General features: G+C 46.2%; 1 protein-coding gene across 2 annotated transcripts in view; it reads left to right on the top strand.

Annotated features, from left to right (window-relative positions):
- Positions 1-8,158: 8,158 nt before the first annotated feature.
- Positions 8,159-20,258, top strand: part of TAGLN2 (transgelin 2) — a 165,797-nt gene continuing 153,697 nt past the window's right edge. The window contains exon 1 of one of the 2 annotated variants that reach the window (XM_086945072.1): positions 8,159-8,267. The gene's annotated coding sequence lies outside the window, so the exon portion shown is untranslated. Of the gene's footprint in view, positions 8,268-9,217; positions 9,400-20,258 lie in introns of those variants that run through there. The other variant, XM_086945073.1, reaches the window with a different exon arrangement.

Below are 20,258 nucleotides of genomic sequence, written 5' to 3'. Positions count from 1 at the left end.
GCCGGAGACCGAGCCCAGAGCCCGACAAGAACCAGACTCCCAGACCTCTCAGAGCCCGATCCACAGTCCCTGCAAAGAAGGGACCCGTGGAGGTACCGAGTGACGTGGGACCGGACCTCTCGAAAGACACTCGAAAAGCTGACTGCGCAGCTTCTGAGGCATCCTCGACGTTGTGCTTTGGGGATTGAGAACCCCCACCACCGAGCAGCCCTTGCACCGAAGATCAGCCCTCCAGCATCTCCACGATCTGCGTGGGGCCCTTTTGCATTGTGCCACTCGACGCGCCATCCCGGCCACTAGCCACGCGGCCAGCGGCCATCTTGGCGACGAACCCGAAGATTTACACAGCAGGTCTGGTTGCTCCAGACCTACCCAAGCTCCTGTAAAAAGGAGCACCCGCTCTGACCTTGCTGGTCCGAGTGAACAGCATCTTTCAACTTCTGCGTGGCTTGCATTTGCCAAGGCCTGTTTGCTCCGATCAGGTCGCCGACACCGCCAACAGCGAGAAGCCTACGTGGGACAGCTCGTGACCGACTCCTGGATGTCCTCGACCCCGGGTATCCACGTGGCTGCAGAAAGAAGCTACCCGACAACGCCTGTTTGCACCCGACATCGCCTGGTTCCAATCTGGTTCCACGGTAGTCACTGGCTAGTGACTTTGAACATTGTCCCCTCTGCTTTCAGGTCTTCACATCTTCAGATCCACCCTTGGATCCACCGGAACTCTTCTCACCGAGCCGCCTGCAGCATCCTCAGCTCCAAGCACCATCGACCAGCGTGACGAAACCCGACACGACTTCGACCCTGTGCACCCGCTTCCTGTGGGTGAGGTAACTCAGCTCCGCCGGTGCTCCTGCACTGGTACACATCCCAAGGGCCTGTGTTTTAAGTTTCAACTCCGTAGGTCACTCGGAAGGTTCCTAGCTTTCTAACTTTGTGGTTTTTACGCACCATAGACTTTGTATTGAAAAGTGCGTGCACTTTGAACACTGCACCCGAGTCCCGTGGGCCTTTCCCGACTTAGTCATTTCCAGTCTCGAATAGCTCCAGCGATTCCCAAGGCCCTAGGCCTCTTCACTTTCCTCCTGGTATCTCTTATACCACTTTCTTAGTATATGGTTTAGGTGGCCCCTAGGGCTCATCCATATTGTGCAACTTTTGTGTATTTTAAACTGTCTTGTGATTTAACGCTTGTGCTTCTGTGCTCATAAAGAGTCCAGGGGATTTTATAGTTAATAAATCAATATATATTTTCAATATATATCTATGTGGTGTCCCTTTCATTTGGTATTCAAGGGGGTTGTGTATGGTATAACAGCTGGCTTCACATGCCTTTCAGAGTTTAGCCTAAGACTGCTTTGTCCACGTTACCACTAGGATAACTGGTCTACAAGGTTGAATTACAACCAATCATCATAAGGGTTGCTTGGCATGGTACAAAGTGATCACTAGAATTAGTGAGCATTATATACCAGGCCAACTTCTCACACACAGTACCCGGTAGTTCCGGATATCTCATCACTATTGACTGCTATTGATTCTGAAGCTGCGTTCTTTACTGTAATTGATCTTAAGAACGCCTTCTTTAGTGTCCCATTCATCCCGAAAGCCAATACCTTTTCGGGTTCTGTTTAAATGGCCGAAGCTTCAAATTTGCACGTGCACCTCAAGGGTTCACAGAAAGTCCTAGTATTTACAGCCAAGCACTGAAACGACAACTAGACAGTATTCACATGCCTACTGACACTGCTCTACTGCAGTATGTTGATGATCTGTTGATCACAGCACGGACCGAACGTGACTGCGAGCACGCGTCACTGACTGTCCTATGTTTTCTGGCCGAAAAGGGGCATAAAGTGTCCCCTTCGAAGCTACAATTCTGTGCCCAGCAAGTGGTATACCTTGGGCACTTGCTGTCCAAATGGGGGAGACAGCTGACACCAGAACGTATTCAGTTAATTGCACATCTGCCACAACCCAAGACACAAAAGGAAGTACGGGCCTTTATTGGCCTCACTTCTTACTGTAGACAATGGATTCCCCAATATGCATTTCTAGCCAAGCCACTCATACAGTTGACAACACAGGAGGCAGCGACTTCGACTGTCCTCCCTTGGACTCAAGAACACACACAAGCTTTTGACGAGTTAAAGAAAGCTTTATGTCAAGCACCAGTTTTAGCGACACCATGTTACAGCAAACCTTTTACACTTTTTGTCACAGAACGCAATGGCACAGCATTATCTGTTCTCACACAAGATCAAGCAGGACACCATAAGCCTTGTGCTTATTTTTCCAGTACATTGGATCCAGTAGCCCAGGCTTTGCCTGCGTGCCTAAAATCAGTTGCAGCAACAGCTCTAGCTATCAGACAAAGCGATTCAATAGTGTTAGGACATCCCTTGACAGTACAGGTTCCACATTCCGTGGAAGTTCTTCTGAACCGTACCCAGACTCAACACTTGACCATAGCACGACTGACAGGTTATGAACTGACACTGTTCCAGCCACACATAGAAATCAGACGCTGCAACATACTCAACCCTGCCACATTGTTACCCTCGAGTACAATTGATCCAGCACCACATGACTGTGTAGAAGTCAGTGACAAAACCCCGACAAGACTTGACAGACATTGCATTGACCGACCCAGACCTGACACTTTACGTGGATGGTTCATGTATGAGAACAAGCACAGGAGAGTTAGTGGCCGCATATGCAGTGACCACTGAAACTGAAGTCATAGAAACACATCGTATTGACACATTATCTGCTCAAGCTGCAGAGCTCATTGCTCTGACCCAAGCCTGTATACTAGCCAAGAACAAGAAAGTAAACATATACACAGATTCACAGTATGCATTCGGAGTATTTCACGACTTCGGTGTTCTTTGGGAAGAGAGAGGTTTTTTAACTTCTCACGGTACCAAGATCCAGCATGGTCCCCTCATTCAAGCTCTGTTAGAAGCCATACACTTGCCTACAGCCATAGCCATTATGAAGTGCAAAGCACATACTAAAGTTACTGACAATATTTCCCAGGGTAACGACCTGGCAGATCGAACAGCCAAACTCACAGCTCAGACTCAGACAGACACTCCGACTGACATGACAAAGACTGAAGTACCTACACTGACACATTGCCTGACAGTTAAGGATCCCACTCTAGACGTACTCGACATACAGACACATGCAACTCCAGATGAAATCAAGAAATGGACTGAACAAGGAGGGGTCCAGACAGATCAGGGATGGATGACGAAGGGAAGAGCCACATGGTTCCTCCCCGACTCTATGGTTCAAGTTATCATTAACACAGCACATAGTCCAGCACACTTAGGAGAGAAAGCCATGTTAGACAGCATTCAGAATTTATGGTTCAACAAGCATTTACGAGCAGCAGCGAAACAGAAAGTGCGTACCTGCATGATCTGTTGTCAGTTCAATCCAGGCAAAGGTGTTCCCGTGGAGCAAGGTGGATTTCATCCTCCTGACCATCCTTTTGAAGTCCTCCAGATGGATTATATCCAGATGGACAGATGCCGAGGATTCAAGTATGTCCTCGTAGTCGTATGTGCTCTTTCTCGATGGACAGAAGCATATCCAGTCCCTGATTACACTGCTGCAACCACTGCCAAACAGCTGGTACGTGAGTTCTTCCCACGATATGGTTTGCCCCGTGTCGTGTACTCTGATAATGGACAGCCATTCTCGTCCGAGCTTATGAAACAGGTATCACTCCTGTTGGGTTACCAGTGGAAGTTCCACTGCGTCCGACATCCCGAAGCCGCAGGTCTCGTAGAGAGATATAATCAAACCCTGAAAACACGCCTAGCAAAAATCTGTGCAGAAAAAGGTGTAGATTGGATAGTAGCCCTGCCAGTTGCACTCTTTTACATGCGAATGGTAGCCCATTCTAGAACAGGATTGTCTCCGTACGAAATTGTTTTTGGTCGTCCCCCGAATATGTGGGGTACGCCTATGCCCAGACGAATTACTGATGTTGAAAGTACTATGCTGACAGATTACTTGGCCTCCTTGATGTCTGCACTACAGTCTTGTCGTTCACAGGTCGCAGCTGCTTTTCCAGACAACACCCAAGTAAAACCGCATGAAGTCGTCCCCGGCGAGTATGTCTACGTGAGGAATTTTGACAGGAAAAGTCCGCTGGAACCCAGATGGAAGCAGCCAAAGTTGGTGTTGATGTCGACGAGAACTGCAGTCAAGCTGGAAGGACGCAAAGGATGGCTGCACTCCAGCCACATTAAGAAATTTCACGGACTGTGTCCAGAAACTACGATTAAGGACTGCCCACTTTTAGATACAGACTCTAAACTCCCCCTGCTAGAGAAAACTCCCCAAGAGGAGTATCGTTCAAAGTTAAGGTCTAGTAAGTCAGACAGCGTTTAATTGTTTAAGTCCCCCTCGGGTGAAGCGGTTAGACAGGTTTCTGACATGAATAAGATAGACCCAAGTAGTCAGAGAGATAGGCGTAGCGAAAAGAGAAAACAGTACTGTAAAGTTTTGCACAGCAGATGCATTATCGCATTAATTTCCATGTTTCTTCTGAGTCTTACGATTATATGCATAAGTTTAATGCTACATGTTTTCTTTCCTCTTGATTCACATGTACATGCTTCCTCTAATGATACTGTAGAGCACACTTTTAGTGACCTGCCTCCCCATGAATTATCTTATCGTCTAGCAATGCGCAACAATACATTCATCCGTATGTTACACCATTCTCACCAAACCAGCAATGCCATCAATTGCTGGGTATGTGGCCGACTCCCTCCCTATCAGAAATACAAGGGAGCTCTGCCCCTCTTTCCTTATCCGTTCACACATAATGGTTCGTGTGGTGCATGGTTTACGTTAATGTCTTCCCTAGATAGTAAGTCCAAGGTTTCCCAAGGCAATTGGATATGGGGGAATCTGAATACAGTCATGAATAAAATATGTTTCCCAGACAAAGAAGGTCTTCCCCAAAGGACAGGGACCGATCTAGAAAATGAAGTGTATGGATTAGGTAATATTACACTTATCCTTATGATCCTGAATGTGCAGTCTGAGACTAATTCGGACTTGCCGGTTATTACAGTTTTGCCAGTAAAAGGTGAACTATGCGTCAGAAAGAATGGTTCCGTACATCTAGGACACAGTGATTGTAATACTGTGGTCGAATTCAATGATAAAGGAAAGTCTACTTTCAAAGCTTCCCGCCATTCCTATTTCATATGTGGTCAGACAGCCTATGTACGTCTGCCATTGGATTGGGATGGGACGTGCTACATTGCATTCCTATTACCACCTGTTTTTCTAGCCCCGCCTGATTACCATCGAAATCCAAACCTTGTACATGTGAGACATAAGAGAGACCTTCCTCCCGTTATCGATTATTCTGAATCATCATGGGATCAGTACAAAGATTACATTAAAGGATATTTTTGGTTTGTAGGTCCTGTCCAAAATAGTAAGATAATTCGAAGATTGACCAGAACTTTGGAAGCAGTAGTGAACGAGACTACTTTTGCTTTAGGTAACCTGACCGAGGAATAGTCTGCTATGAGACTTGTTGTTCTTCAAAATCGCCTTGCCCTTGACGTCATCCTGGCAGATAGGGGCGGGGCTTGTAGAGTCATCGGATCCAGTTGTTGCGTGTTTATTCCTAATAACGCGCCATCCGTGTATAAAGCCATAGCAAGGCTCCATACCATAGCTCATCAGATGCACCAGAATCCAGACACCTGGACTTGGTCCGGTTGGCTCTGGAGTGTAATATCCGCCTGGGGATGGAAATTGTTATCATTCCTAGGAATAATATTGGTGATAGTATTCAGTTGTTGTCTTTGTCTGCAATGTGGGCCAGCGATTTGCGGCTTGTGCGCCACAGCTTGTATTCCCCGTCCAAGTACACGTTCCCGAATAAAGAAAGAAGAACAAATGATGCTTTATGAACAGATAGATGGTCACATGAATATAGATATATCCTAAAGGGTGTAGTAGGGTCCAAGGAGGGAATGAGGTAATAGAAATTTTCAGGTAGCTAATGTGTCCCCCACTCGCACCCTATCCATGCACTCATGTTCCTTGTATGTCGTGTAACTTCTGTTCTGTTTATGCTAGAAAGACGCATATGGATTTGCGTTCATCCTTAACATGTCAGCTATCCAGTCATGCAAAGAAATCCCGTTAATTAGGCTTCTAGGCCTATGGTGCCAACGTCTTTATATGGTACACTTTCACGTTTTCTCCATGTTTCCTGGCCCAGTCGAGCTAGGCCCTTAAACGAGGCCCCGAGCCTCATCTCTCCTGTCTCTGAAAGCTGTATGCATCCCTGACCCCTGCCTTACACCCTGCACAGACGAGCGGTGCCCGGATCGGCCTGCTTGCCTGCCAAAACGTTATTTTGCCTATAGTTATCTGTTCAGCCTCCGCGAAAACACATTCCAGTCTAGTGAAATAGGTAAACATGTTCCCGGCTGCAGAGCAAAGGGCCCTGCTTTCCTGTCTCCATGCAAGTAATTTACTGCTCCCGTTACCATTGTAGGCCCATGGCCCCTGCACTATACATGAAGATTCATATGCACGCACTAGTATTCAGTGATGAACGGCCTCTGCCCAAGAGACCTTTTGCTTCAGACACTACATCCTCCAAACATGAGATACCAGATATGCCATAGGTGCAGGTCGTTCTGACACCCCAGACATCAGTCTCCTCCACTAGTGCTAAAGTCAAAGCCCCAGTTCTCCCGTTTCACGTCATGCTCAGTTGCGCGCGCATTCAGGTCATAGGTTTCTGCCGACTCTGCAAACTTTCACTAAGCATCCACCCACTTGTGACGTTTCATGTGACGTTTTCTCTGACATGTCAAGTGCACGCCCATGTGTACGCCTTCTTACACGCCTCCTGTTACGCACATGTGTTCTTATCTCTCTCTTTTCACCTGTTACGCCTACTGTATTGGTTTCAATTGTACCATTTTACTATATATAATGTGTAATGTTAATAAAACGTTGAATATCCCTTCCTGAGCTTTCGTGGTGATGGAACTCGATGTCCATACCTCGAGGTATTATTTTCATTAAAGCCCGTATGACTCAGATTCCACGGACTCTGCCTCTCATTACTTGCTATCCTTTTACTTTTAATTGTATGGAAAAATTATACGGTAATTTTATTTACCACAGACCCCCAAACCCACACAACGGTCGCTAGATCACACTTCTGCAAACTTACCTGTAAACAGCATAGAGTCTTGCAAGGAGTAGTTTGCAGAAAAAGACAACTGGATGTGCTTCCTTGGGTCAAGGGTTATAAGCCACAGGATGTGGGAGTGGCCTGAAGGGTAGGGATGGGCTAAGGAGTTTTGCTTGGAAGTTCTGGGGAGGAGCTATTGCTTATATGGTAATGAGTGTGACGGGGAGGTCTGGTGAGGAGGTAATGTGGAACAAGGTTCGAATCCTGGCGTCAGTTTAGCATTCTGTGATTCTGGGCAAACCACCTGATCTATGGGTGCCTAAAAACACATCCATCTAACCAAGTGTAATGTAACTGGTGCTCAGGTAAGGCGCTCCCATGGGCCGAGTTCGCGCTAAGTAACACTGCAAAAAGACGGGAGGAACCCATACGTGGCACGTCACGCATTAATATCTGCAATCAGGCGCGCAACACCCATTGGGCTCACCGGGCTTCAGCCCCCCCAGCTGGCGATCCCCTAATTGCAGCCGCACCCAAGTACTTCACAGGTTTTTAAAAGACCATTTACTTGTTCATGAGGCTTTTGTTGTGTTTTCACCCCTATGGCTGGAAGAATTAGCCCCTCCCCGAAATTTGGCTCTAGTTGCCCGCCTGTCTGCAATAGACATTGCTTTGCTGTCATTTTGTGAGATTTTGACGTCAACGCCCCACCTTCAGGCAAATTCAAGTCCGTAGAACTGACATGCCCATTCTGGTGAACAATAAACATCAGGTGCCAAGAAGGGTGTTTTTTTCCCCTTGTGTATGGCTGGAAAATCTGTGTAACAGGCGAACTCCAGCAAACACAGTTAATCGTTAATCTTGGCGTCTCTGCTGGCGCGCATGTTTCTTTAAATTCTTCCCCATTCTCTCGCTTTATTCCACACCCTATTTTTTTTGTCTGGTTAAACACTGACATCATTCGGGAACTTTAGGGCAGGGCCACGAGTGCCGTGCAGATACAGAAACCCGCCTCATTTTCTTGCAGCTTCTGACGGAGAAAGACAGACGAGGCGTGTGCAGTGAGGTAAGAAACGGTGAGGCCAGGGCAGCCGGTGCGAGTTACTGCTCTGGGTCTGAGGTGCAGCTGGCTGTGAGGCGGTGCCCTTGGGCTTCTCTGCCTGGGCACTAAGACACAGTGTTTGCAAGTTGTCTAGTATCAATCACGTTGAATGCCTTTCTCTTTGCTCGCTCATACTTTGTATTCTTGTAACTGTAGCCTGCATGAAAACTCCTGGCCTGTATATTTTTTTTGTGGCGGGTGGTTAAGAAGGTGGTAACTGCACGTGAATTATGCCCCGCTTCAGCTTTGATACCAACATGAGCACGCCGATTTCCTACCGTTCATTTTCTTTAACTTCCATTATTCTGTAAGGCTGTGGTAAGGTGCGTTTTCTTGGGTGGGCTCAAGTTTCTGTTTTGTTATCTGTCAGTGACCAAGCTTACTGTGGTAAAACAAACCCATGGTACTGCACACATTAGCTTGCTATTAGCCTCAATTCGTTAAGCCCGGTGTTCTATTTGTTTTAAGCACAGAGGAATTTACTGACGCAAACACACTTATACAATGCACTCGCTGCCTGGGTTCTGTGGATCCGCCTAAACCGCTGGAGCGGAGACTGCTTTCCCGCGGGCCGTTTTAGAAGTGAGTGGAAAAGAAATCCCCACGCGTAAAATGGGGATTTCAGATGCCATCGCCAACTCTTAATAAGTGTGTCTGGCGGCTTTCATCGCGTACAAGCGCAGGTTCGCGGCCGGCTGGGGGCAGTGTTCTTGTTGGTCACGTGGAGCCCACACCGTCTATAGTCTAGCCTCGCTGTGACCCGAACTCTGCTCTATAAACTAAACTGCGTCAGGAAACACGGCACGAAGTTAACCAAAAAAAAAATCGCGTTGTCTTTCCTGCCAGCTGCAGCAGAAGGGGTTGGTTTCCTTCCGTTGACCTGGCGGTTGCAAATTCAGCTTCCTGTCTACGGCAGTGTAGCGTGTTCTGGTAAAGGCATTGACGACTTGTGCCGGTTTGTTAGTCAAACCGATATGCTCACGCCCCCCACGTATCCACATGCAGCCCCGGTGGAGCCGTACTGGCACATTTTCAGAGTGATTAAGAGCAAATAATTCAAAGAAAAAAGTGCTAAACTGTATTCAGCAGGAGAGAGGTAAGCGTATAAGTGGTTCATTTGGGAGCACACAGCTAGAATTATATTACGACACAGTGATGTTTTGGCACACTGTTATTTACGGTAAACACATTTTACATTGAAATGGCAACTGAATTTGCATTTAGTGTTACTCATTAAATACATAGTTCACGAGCGCTGGTGTGTGGAAATTAGGTGTCGGCAAATTTCTTTTGTAGATCACTAGGTTTATTGATTTGTTTGGATCTTTGAAACTTTGTTTTATCTCACTTAAAATTACAAAAAAACCTTTCTTAACGGCCGATATATTTCTATAGTTCATTTACAGATATTTAAATGTTTTTGTTGTGAAAAAAATGACCTTTTCTTTCACGCTTACATTACCCCAGCAACGGGTGACTTTACAAAATCCTCTTTTTGTAGTCCAAGAAACAAAAGTAAGCACCAATCGGTGTGTTGAAAGAAAAAGCAAAATGTGAAGACTTAAAAAAATGTTTTATTGCTCATTCGACTTATGAACTCCGCATGGCTATTTTGGTGGTGCTGCAGCATCCTATGCCCCTACTTCCCTTGCCCTGGTGAGGCATCAGAGTTGTTGTCAATGGCAGTAGATATTTAGCTAACTTTTTTATGCTGCTGCAATCCCCCTCTCTATGAGGTTGGGTTGATTTCGTTTGGGTTTAAAAGTATTACCTGGAAGAATGCAAGAATATATTGGGGAAATAACTAGTTTCAGAGTGACATGAATAGCCTGTCTCATCTGTAAGTGCAAGTCATAATCTATTTGGAGGAAAATACCTCGTCTGCGCCCCTATGACGATCACAGGGAAAGACACCCTACAATTGCATACTGCACAGGTATTTTTTTGTCCTGACAGCCATTCTAAAAGGGGAATGTAGTGTAAACCTTGAACGATCCACTTCCCCCATAAAGAAAATAATCACCCGTACAGATGCTTTCCTGTGTATTATCTTCTATAAGTTGATCTTCCTTGTGGTTAATGGGTGGGAAATAACTCTTTAAAATTTTTTTTATTTCCTTTGGCATATCAGCCAATTGACTTTAACCGCATTGCTGCAGCGCTAAGGGGGCGGTGCGGCGGCCGCATGCTGGTGACGGAACTGCTCCGTCATCAGCGTTGGGCTGTGCTCATGACGGAGCGGTTCCGTCATGGCCCCGCCCGCTCAATAGAACGCGCCGTGCAGGCGTGGCAGCCGGGCCATGACGACCGCTCCGTCATCAGCACAGCGCCACCGCAGCTGATGACTGAGCGGTTTTGTCATCAGCATAGAAAGGGTTAACAGCTTCTGCTATGAAAAGTCAAACCGTGTAAAGTCAGGCCATTTTTGAGTGTATTAAAAGAAAGCATCTGTGTTGTTGCAGACACCTACACTGACAATGGTAACTACATTATTGTACTATCTTCTAACTGCTGTATTTTAGGGAACCGTTCATGATCCTAAAATTCAGAGTGTTGTAATTCCACTTAGTTATAAAGCCTTAGTAATTTATAAGGACTTAATATATTCTGTCCCATGAAATCAGGTTATTTTATAGAATTTGTTTTTATGGCTCTGAAGAGGCAGCATAGCACAGAGTGCATTGAGTGTAATGTTTGTAGGGGCTTTTAGACACGGAGCACTAATACTGGCCTTAAATCCCCCAGGCCTTAAATTCTTTTTCCTAATATTAACACTGGCTATTTTCCGAGCAACCATTTAATACCAACAAAGATTACCACGGACCACACCCAGCATAACCGCTCTACTATGAGTAATATTAAGATTGGCCACGTGTCAGGCAACCATCCAGCACCAACAAATTTCATTATGGGCCACATTCACCATAATAGCTCCACTGTGATTAACCAATCCATCAATTTATTGTCTTGGAATGTCGCTGGGTTACATAAAGTTTTGCAAAGCCCAGGAGCAGTTGCACTCCTGGCCGGAGCGGATATAATCTATGTACAGGAAACATGTACTACTGCTTCCACACCAATAGGGAACTACGCCAAATATTTTAAAACTGCAAAAAAGGCCAACATTTTTGGGAGACAGTCAGGGGGCATTTTAACTTATGTTAAGCATGCACCGAAAGTAAACTTCTTAACAATACAGAACACCTCAGACATGTTCTTGGCTGGAATTTTGAAAGGCCTTATTACGATTGATGGCCTGACTTCAATACTCCTTATTAACGTCTATTATAACCGCCATGGGCCGAACCCAAATGACAAACTGAGCTGCCTATTAAATGAGATGGAATCTTTGTTAGTACGGTATGCAGGTATGATTCAATTATTTTGGGGGATTTTAATATGCACGACTGTAGGGGGTTGTGGGAGGGCCCCTGGATAGGGCTGTCTACTTCTGCCCTGGAGGGGGTCTTAAGGGACGGTTCTACGGAAGGAGAGGCGGAATACTGAAACAGACTTTTCAGTGACGGCTTTATTTTGGTGATTTTGGTATACGTCTTTCTTTGTCTACTCGTGATGCGCTCTCGGGCGAATGCTGCGGGGTCATATGGTGTAGTCCGGGGAGGATCCAGGTTGCCGAGGTCTTGGGTCCTTTCTTCTCCGGGAAGCAGCTCAGCCCGTACCGTGTAGAAGAAGAGAAAGGGAGTATTAGGACCACACACCCGCTAAACTCTCAGGGACCGGGGGTGAGGGAAACCAGTGCACGCGTGTATTTACAAAGTTGGATTCGTGACGGGTTTGTGTTCGTGAGGTCGGGGAAACAGGGCGGCTGTACAGGGGTCTGTACATTTACTGTACGGGAGGCAGGTTGCGTTGTCCCATCCAACCCGCCATACGCCCCTGTACCTGTTGAAGCCACACCCCTCCCGTGGGCGTGTGGCGGGGCGGCTCGTTCCTCCGAGGCTCTCCTGGCTTCCACGACTCCTCGCCTGGGCTCGTCAGGGTCTCCTCTGCTGGGCTCGTCCGGGTCTCCTCTGCTTCCGGGCAACGGCTGGCTCTCTCCTCTCCTCCACTCTTCTCCGGGGAAACGTTGTCCGTCCCTTCCTGCTTCCGAGGTTCTTTTGACGTCGCCACGTCCGTTGATAGGGGCGTGGCTACCATGGAGGATTCCCAACCCTTAAAGGAGTAGGGTTCATTTTCCTTTAACGTCGGCCACCAATAATCCGGGTCCCCTGCTTTCCAGTCCTCTCCGTCTGGGCTGTCCGGGTGCTGCATGGAGGGAACGGAGGTAGGTGAAATAGTGATGGCTGACCACCAGGTCAAAGTCTAATCCCCATCCAAGGGGGATTGTGCGCCCACCCCGTCACAACGACATAGGGCAAACAATTGATGAAAACCACCATAATGGAAGCACCAGAAGATGCAATGCCCTAATGCGGGTCTACAAGCGGGCAACAGCACACACTGTTTAAATATAAAAAACAACCCCACAGCATTGATACCTCCAACCTATAATAATCAGACAACAATCAACTATATTCTTCTAAGTGAACGTTTACAAAATTCCATGTCAAATTATAATGTTCATCCCCGGACTGAAAGTGACCACACTGTCCTTACATTAGAGCTGTCCATTAGTGTGAAAACACGACATACTCTTTATTGCATTGGAGCTACAAAGGGAGATGAGTTACATAAACTCCTTAGAATAATTAAATGGGGACCGCTGCCGTCCCTTATGGAAATCAACCTGGAAAGGCTGGCAGACCGGCCGCAACAACCAAGGCAGACTTGGAGAATGGAGCTCACTCGCATACGACTTAGCTCACCAACTTCGAGCGAGCAACAATCGAAGATCTTATGATAACTCCACTTACAAACTGGTACTCCAACCAGCAATTAAGAAATGCTCAAGAGAACTCAACTCTAAACGTAGAGTCTATCGAGCAACCAGATAGCTGACTGCAAAAAAACGAACTAAAAGGGGCGGCAATGGTTCATGCAACAGTGGTCTGGCAAGTGAAACGCGAAGTAACAGAGCAAAAATGGTTGAAGATCTTCGAGCTGCTCGCCCCCAGTAAGACCCAAGAGTTTTGGCAGTATATAAATAAGGTAACCCACGGAACCTCCAATAGAGAGAACCCACTTGATGCCAGCACTTGGTCAGCTCATGTTAAAACTCTCTATACCAGCGTTTCAAAGAAAAACTCAACCGAAAGAGCACCTGATGAAGAATCGACTGAACCCACTGCCCTTCTAGCGAACGTCACACTTGCTGAAAGAAAGGTACTAAGAGCAATTTTGAAAAAAAATATGCCATAATGGGGCCCCGGGACCAAATGGTCTGCCTGGCTCCCTTTTTAGGGAGGACACCAACTTTTGGGCCGAGAACCTGTCAGCTATATGCGGAGTGCAGGCTCCTGGGGGACGTCCCAGATTCTTGGAGGGGATCCCTATTATATCCACTCTATAAAAAAGGGCCAAGCTCAGATCCTAAAAACTACAGTATGATCGCCTTACTGGATGTGGAGGGCAAGGCTTATGCAAGCACTCTTCTCACGGAATTAGCAGATTGGGTCAGCAAGGAGAATTTGCTTCCTTTTTATCAGACAGGGTTCCATTCGGGAGGCTCTACCTTAGATATAAGAATTGGCTTGGTAGTTTGGTTTGCCCTGTTCCCATCATGCACTGGGACAGGAACAGACTAATTTGCATGTAGCCAGGTTCTGAGCTGGGATGGTGCAGTGAGCTAAACGGTGATGGATCAAGCCCTGATCTTTGGACTGGGTAAGAGTGGTCTGCTTAATTCAGGCACTCTGTTCATCACCACCCCCTTTTCTGAATCATCTACCTTAGATAACATCATAGCCCTGTCATATTTAGTACAAAAATCAAAGGCTCGGGGCGATCAACCGCTTTTTGCCTGCTTTATCGATTATACAGCAGCCTTTGATGGGGTAGACCGAAACATTCTATGGAAGAAACTGGCCTGCTGGAATATCTGCCCAAAACTATTACAAGCCATTAGATCACTGTATACTAAAACGTGGGTAAGAGTCAAACTCTCGTGTGCATCAGCCACAGAAAAAATCAGCACGGACCACGGGCTAAAGCAGGGCTGCGTCCTTGCCCCGCTCCTTTTCAATTTATATACAGCAGATCTGGGCAATGCATTGAATGGAGCAACTCTGGCGACTCCAAGGATCGGGGTAATCCGAATCCAATTGATTCAGTATGCAGACGACCTGGTCCTCTTGGACCATACCAAAGTTGCCTTTCAAAAAGGCTTAACAGCACTAGCGGAGTACAATGCCAAAAACAAGCTGGTTGCAAATCCAACGAAATCTAAGATGGTGATCTTTGGCCGTTACCGGAAAAAGAAGTTAAGAAAATGGAGACTGGGATCATTAATATTATCCAGCACACAGTCGTATAATTATCTCGGTGTATGGCTTAGTGAAACGGGTTGGCCACAGGTCCATCGACTTAAGCTCCAGCAGAAAGGCAAAATGGTTACTTATGCCATCTGCAAACTCAATGCCACTCTGGAAAGTCCAACCACTACGGCCATCCAACGTGTTCTGAGGGCAAAATTACTGCCTTCCCTCAACTATGCCATACAGGCTTTCCCAGGCAAACTGGCGCAAGACCTGAAAAAATTAACTGTGCAGCTTAAAAAAAGCTATTTTGCCTTCCGTCATGCACAAGAAACACTCTAATTTGCTTGGAATTCAACCTTAACCGGCAATTTTTGGAAGAGCTGGCAAGTTTGGCAAAATATTTTTACTTAACCCCTTCGATGCTGATGACGAGCTGAGCTCGTCATGTAACGCGGTATTTTTAAAAATGCCGCACAGCGCAAAAATCACCGCAGCAGCGATGCGGTTAACCACTTTAGTACCAGAGAACTCAATGAAGTCTGATATAAATAAAATATTCAAAAACCCAGGTAACCCGTGGTCAGCGGGCCTGGCTTCAGCCAAAGACCTTTTGAATCTAGCCACAGAGAACTGGGACCCTAACAAAATTAAATATACAACTATTAAAACTGCAATAAAAAAGGAAGTAAGATCTTGTTCTCGAAAACTGGACATGGAAGCTTTGACAGCCAAAGGCTTCCATGAGACCCAAAGCTCTCCTTACATCTTACATGCCCACAAACCACATCTTGTACAGCCGTTGGGTAGGCAAGCCCTACAAAGGATTCTTGCAGCTAGATTGCATGTGCTTCCCCTAAAACACCTGTATCCTTCACTCAAAATAAGATCGGCGATTACGGAGTGTTGCCTCTGAAATTATAAGAGAGAAACATTGACTCGCATCTTATTATGTTGTCCCGCCATGCTATCAGTCCGTATAATTCATCTAAAGCCCATCCTACTCCAACTAGGATTGCAGACGACAAAGGAGGCAGTCCTTCAGCTATACCTGTTAGATACGATGAAGCATATGGCCAAATTCATCTACCATGCTCGACGAACTCTAATGGACAAGTCAACTACAGTACAACATGAAATTTATCTGGAAGAAGGCCCCATGTAATCTGACAACCACCAGGAGTAGATAAAGGAACAAAATTGGCTGCACTTTTAAAAATGTAAAAAAAAATACCAAATGGTGGTTCTATGCTTATCTCCTATATACATATTATTTTATTTAATTTTAAAATATCTTTTATATTGATTGCTCTCTTTTTGTATTGGTTTTTATTAATCACACAATTAAAAAGTATTCATTCATTCATTCACTAATACTGGCCCCATATTTGAATGACATGGGCTAGCACACATTAAAAGGAGGTTGATTGGCGTTCAATTGCTTATTAAGAGGATGTATCTTGTAAATTTAGTGAGTGAATGATTTTAAATCTTGTTAATTCTTGGCTGCTATCAACAGGGAAGAACATTGTAATGGTTTTAATTAACTAAACAATAACATTTTTACTTACTTACTAGTGAGTGGATACTGGATTAGAAATCTCCTCATGTAAGCGTCCACAGAATGTAAAATACTGGGGTACCACTTGTCCCCTTCTAGGCACTTTACCCCTGATCGACAGCTGATACACATGACCTGCTAAAATGGAAACCATGAATGCCACTTGTGCATTGCCTTGTGGCTTTGTTCTGTGGTTTCGAACAACTCCCTATAGACACAGTTGGTTCAGTAACTGGATGGTTGCAGTTTATGGCTGCAAGACAAGGAAGGTAAAAGATGATTGTTGAAGGACATGGCTTCTGAGAGTGACGGGAGTATATGTATATATCTCTTATGGTTTATTGAAGATATTATCTGAAAAGTTGGAATCTGGTGGATGCCTATGGGGCATGCAGCTAAAGGAAGGAGGTAGTCTTGGGGTGCTACTTTTAATGATCGACTGATGCATGCTTGTTGACTTCGGGGTGGACCTCTGGTAATAGGGGGCAGGGTTAATTTTGAGGTGTATGGTATAGTCTCCCATTGAAGGAAGTACATTTATGGGGTTTATAAGACATCAGGAAATGGAAGAGGGTCTAACTTTTTAGGTAAATGGAATAGCAGCCAATAAGACAGTGTATATTTGGGAGGTGGGTGAGGCAGCAGCCAACAGGGTAGTAGATATTTGTGGTGAATGAGGCATTGGGGGGGGGGGGGGAGGGAATCATATTTGTGGGGTGGATGGAATAGTGGTCAGTAGAGCAGTGATTGGTTTTAAAGCATATGAGACCGCAGCTGCTGGAGGGTTAGTAACTGCTGCAGGGTCACAGTGGAAAGGTGTGGTGAAGGTCCGCCTGTAAGGGGTTTCCCTTTGTTAGCAGATTGGAATTGCGAACACGTTCACTTTGCCTGTTAGGGACAAAGACTATAGAGGAAGCTAATCCTACATGGGGACATGATGTAGTGCAAGAATTATGAAAATGTAGGTACAGTTTGTAGGATACCCTCATTTGGCTGGTGTCACAATTTTTTTCAATAAAATACGCCTTTCTTAAAAGCAACATGCCCTCAGTCATCGGGCTTTGCAAACCTTCATCTTCCTACCTAAATGTTTATTTTTCCATCCACTTTAATGGGATCGCCTCTTAAAAATCTGGCCTCGCCCTGGATTAAAGTGGTTGTCTGGTGTGATGTTATGAGGCAGTTGTTTAGCAAGGGTATCTTTGGTTCTAGTGCAAGCAAGGAAAGATACCCCTGACCAGTGGCTTGATAGTAAAATGTACCAATCAGTAATGTTCAGAGGGCTCCGCAGGCCTTTGGGCTATGGCGCAGCTGCAACCTTGATAGCCATGGCATTGCTGGTTGAATGGCAACCAGCACATACTGTAGCGCGGATTTCAGTGGCGGCGACAAAGTCTATAGAAACACATATTAGTAAGTATGTGCCCAGTAGAGAAGTGATGGTGGTAACTGAGGGCAGTGCTATACATGGTCAGGTACTGTCTGCTACTGAGTACTTGCACTTATTTAATTTGAAGGGGAGAGTGCCTGCACTTTGTGCACTATATGTAATGTCAGAGTACAGGCACTTCTCAGGAGCAAACAGGTATTCCAAAGAGTGAGCACCCGCACTTCTATATTTCTGTTGAAAGCACTCACCGCATGTTCTCGTCCCCCCCCCCCCCCTTTTTTTTTAAACTTGCGGGTTGGGCGCTTCTTGGATCGTCGCTGTGAGGCGAACTGTAGGGCATCATTGGTGGTGTAATATACTCTGAATTGTATTTTAAGTTGTACATTTGTAAATCTGCAATTATGACGCGCACGTTACATTGGCAGGCTACGTGCGATGTTGCGAAATGTGTTTCTAAACCCAGCCCCCTGGTGGAGAACATTCCCGTTTTGCCTGTGTCGGTAGCAGCAGAGAGGAGAGACTCCGTGACTGCTGAGGGGCGGGGAATGCAGCAACAAGGCCCTGCATCCTCCCCATCGAGGGCTTCTTTCTTCCAAATATGGTGTAAAGCTTTTCAGGGAGGAGTGCTCGAAGTTAGCTTCCTGACAAAAACATGATACTTGGTAAACGGACGTGAGAACCGCCTTCTGTCCAGTTTCAGGAAAAGACTGCTTCCAAACGTGGACTCAGAATGTCTGCCATTAGCTCATTAATGGCTGCCGCGTGCGCCTGGAGGGATATCCGGCTGCTCGCACTAATCTGGCAGTGGCAGCCAGGTAATCTTGGCACTGAAACGGCTTTCTGAAGCCTGGGAATGCACGTTTCGAATTGTACTCGATGGCTTTTGAATGGTTATTAAGTGTATGTATCCTGTTCCAAATATGTACCAACCAACCCTCACTACTTGGAGATAGATGCAGATTTGCACAGAACACTATATCGAATTAACTAACTCGGAGGATTTTTGTTTTATTTATTTATGCGTTTTTATATAGCGCGGACTTTACCCGAAGGCGGCAGAGCGCTTGACAATAGGAACAGAAAATTACAAGTGAACAAATTACAAAAGCAGATGATAAGTTACATGAGGTAAAAGTTACAATTGTGAGCAAACAAAATACACGAGGTAGCAAACTGTGCATTACATGAGGTAAAAGTTACAATTGTGAGCAAACAAAATACACGAGGTAGCAAACAGTGCATTACAGGAGGAAAGAGTGACAAGTGTGCAGGTTACAAGAGAAAACAAAGTACAATTAAAGGGTTACTTAGGCAATGGTGGCACTTGTTCAAGTATCAAAAGCAAACAAAATGTGAGAGGTAGCAAACGGTGTGTTACAAGAGAAAAGTGGCGTGTGCATGTTACAAAAGAGTACCAAACGTTCTGCTCGGCTCTTATTGGGCAATGTTCTTGGAAAGTCAGTTCTCCGTAAGTGTTTAGCTTATTTCTTCCCCCCCCCCCCCCCCCCCTCTCCAGTTTGGGTAGATCAGAGAACCGAAACACATGATAATTAAAGAAAAATGCCTAGGATCACACAATTCGATAAAGTGGTCAAGGTAAGGATAGAGACATCTGATCAGACACCTGATGTGTCTGCATTAACATAACCACCAGACCCTCCCTTCCCCCCCCCCCACTCAAACATACTCTGACAACTGATACTTTCCCTTCAAAGGCACCTCCGCCAGTTCTCAAGACAAGCCAATATTTTGACAACACACAGTCAGGCTAGGCTGCAAGTGAAACAAGTCTAGTAGCTCTTTAAAACCCCTTCGGCCCTACAATCGCCTAACTCCTCCGAAAGGTAGTGATTGCAACATCCTCCTACTCAAAGAAGTAAACCCTACAAACTAGTTGTCACCGTCCTCTTATCACACTAAATCAACCAAAATAAGCAGCCTCTCTGTGGGTCGTTGAGCAATGATCAGCTGTTGCCTCTCCTTGACCCCCATGCTCTGCCAAGCAATCACGCTGATGGTGGGCTGGGGAGGGGTGATTGTGTGCCAGGTGTTGCTCAGGCCTATGAGCCATTTTCACCTCTGGCCCCCCTGGGGCCCACGCAGCCCAGAAACAGTGCTTGCCTTAGTCCTCGCCCAAAGCCCTTCTTACTCAGGGCATAGGAACGAGGAAGACTGGTCTCACTGTGGGGGCCAGGTGATGTGGGGAACTCGCACCATCTTCACCTTAGCCTCCCCCTCCACCCCACGGATGGCCCGGAAGCTGTGTTTTTGCTTTATCCCCTCTCGTGCTTGCCCTAGTCCTCGCCCACAGCCTTTCTCACTCCGAGCATAGGAACGAGGAAGACTGGTCTCGATGTGGGGGCCAGGTGATGTGGGGAACTCGCACCATCTTCATCTTAGCCTCCCCCTCCACCCCATGGATGGCCCGGAAGCTGTATTTTTGCTTTATCCCCTCTCCTGCCAGGCTATTGCCCTGAGGCACTGAAGGGCTGGGGAGGGCTGAGTAATTTACAAATAGCTGGGGCCTCGCTGTTTTTCAGGTGCTCAGCTTGTAGGACATAGTCACCTTGGCCCTGTGTCCTACCCAAGAACAATATCCTCCCACTTACATTCCTTGTGTGTTTCATGAA

Source organism: Lissotriton vulgaris, chromosome 12 (genome assembly GCF_964263255.1).
Source record: "Lissotriton vulgaris chromosome 12, aLisVul1.2, whole genome shotgun sequence".
Lineage (NCBI taxonomy): Eukaryota > Metazoa > Chordata > Amphibia > Caudata > Salamandridae > Lissotriton > Lissotriton vulgaris.
Note: the sequence above shows the minus strand (reverse complement) of the source record. Positions and strands in the feature narration are given on the sequence as shown.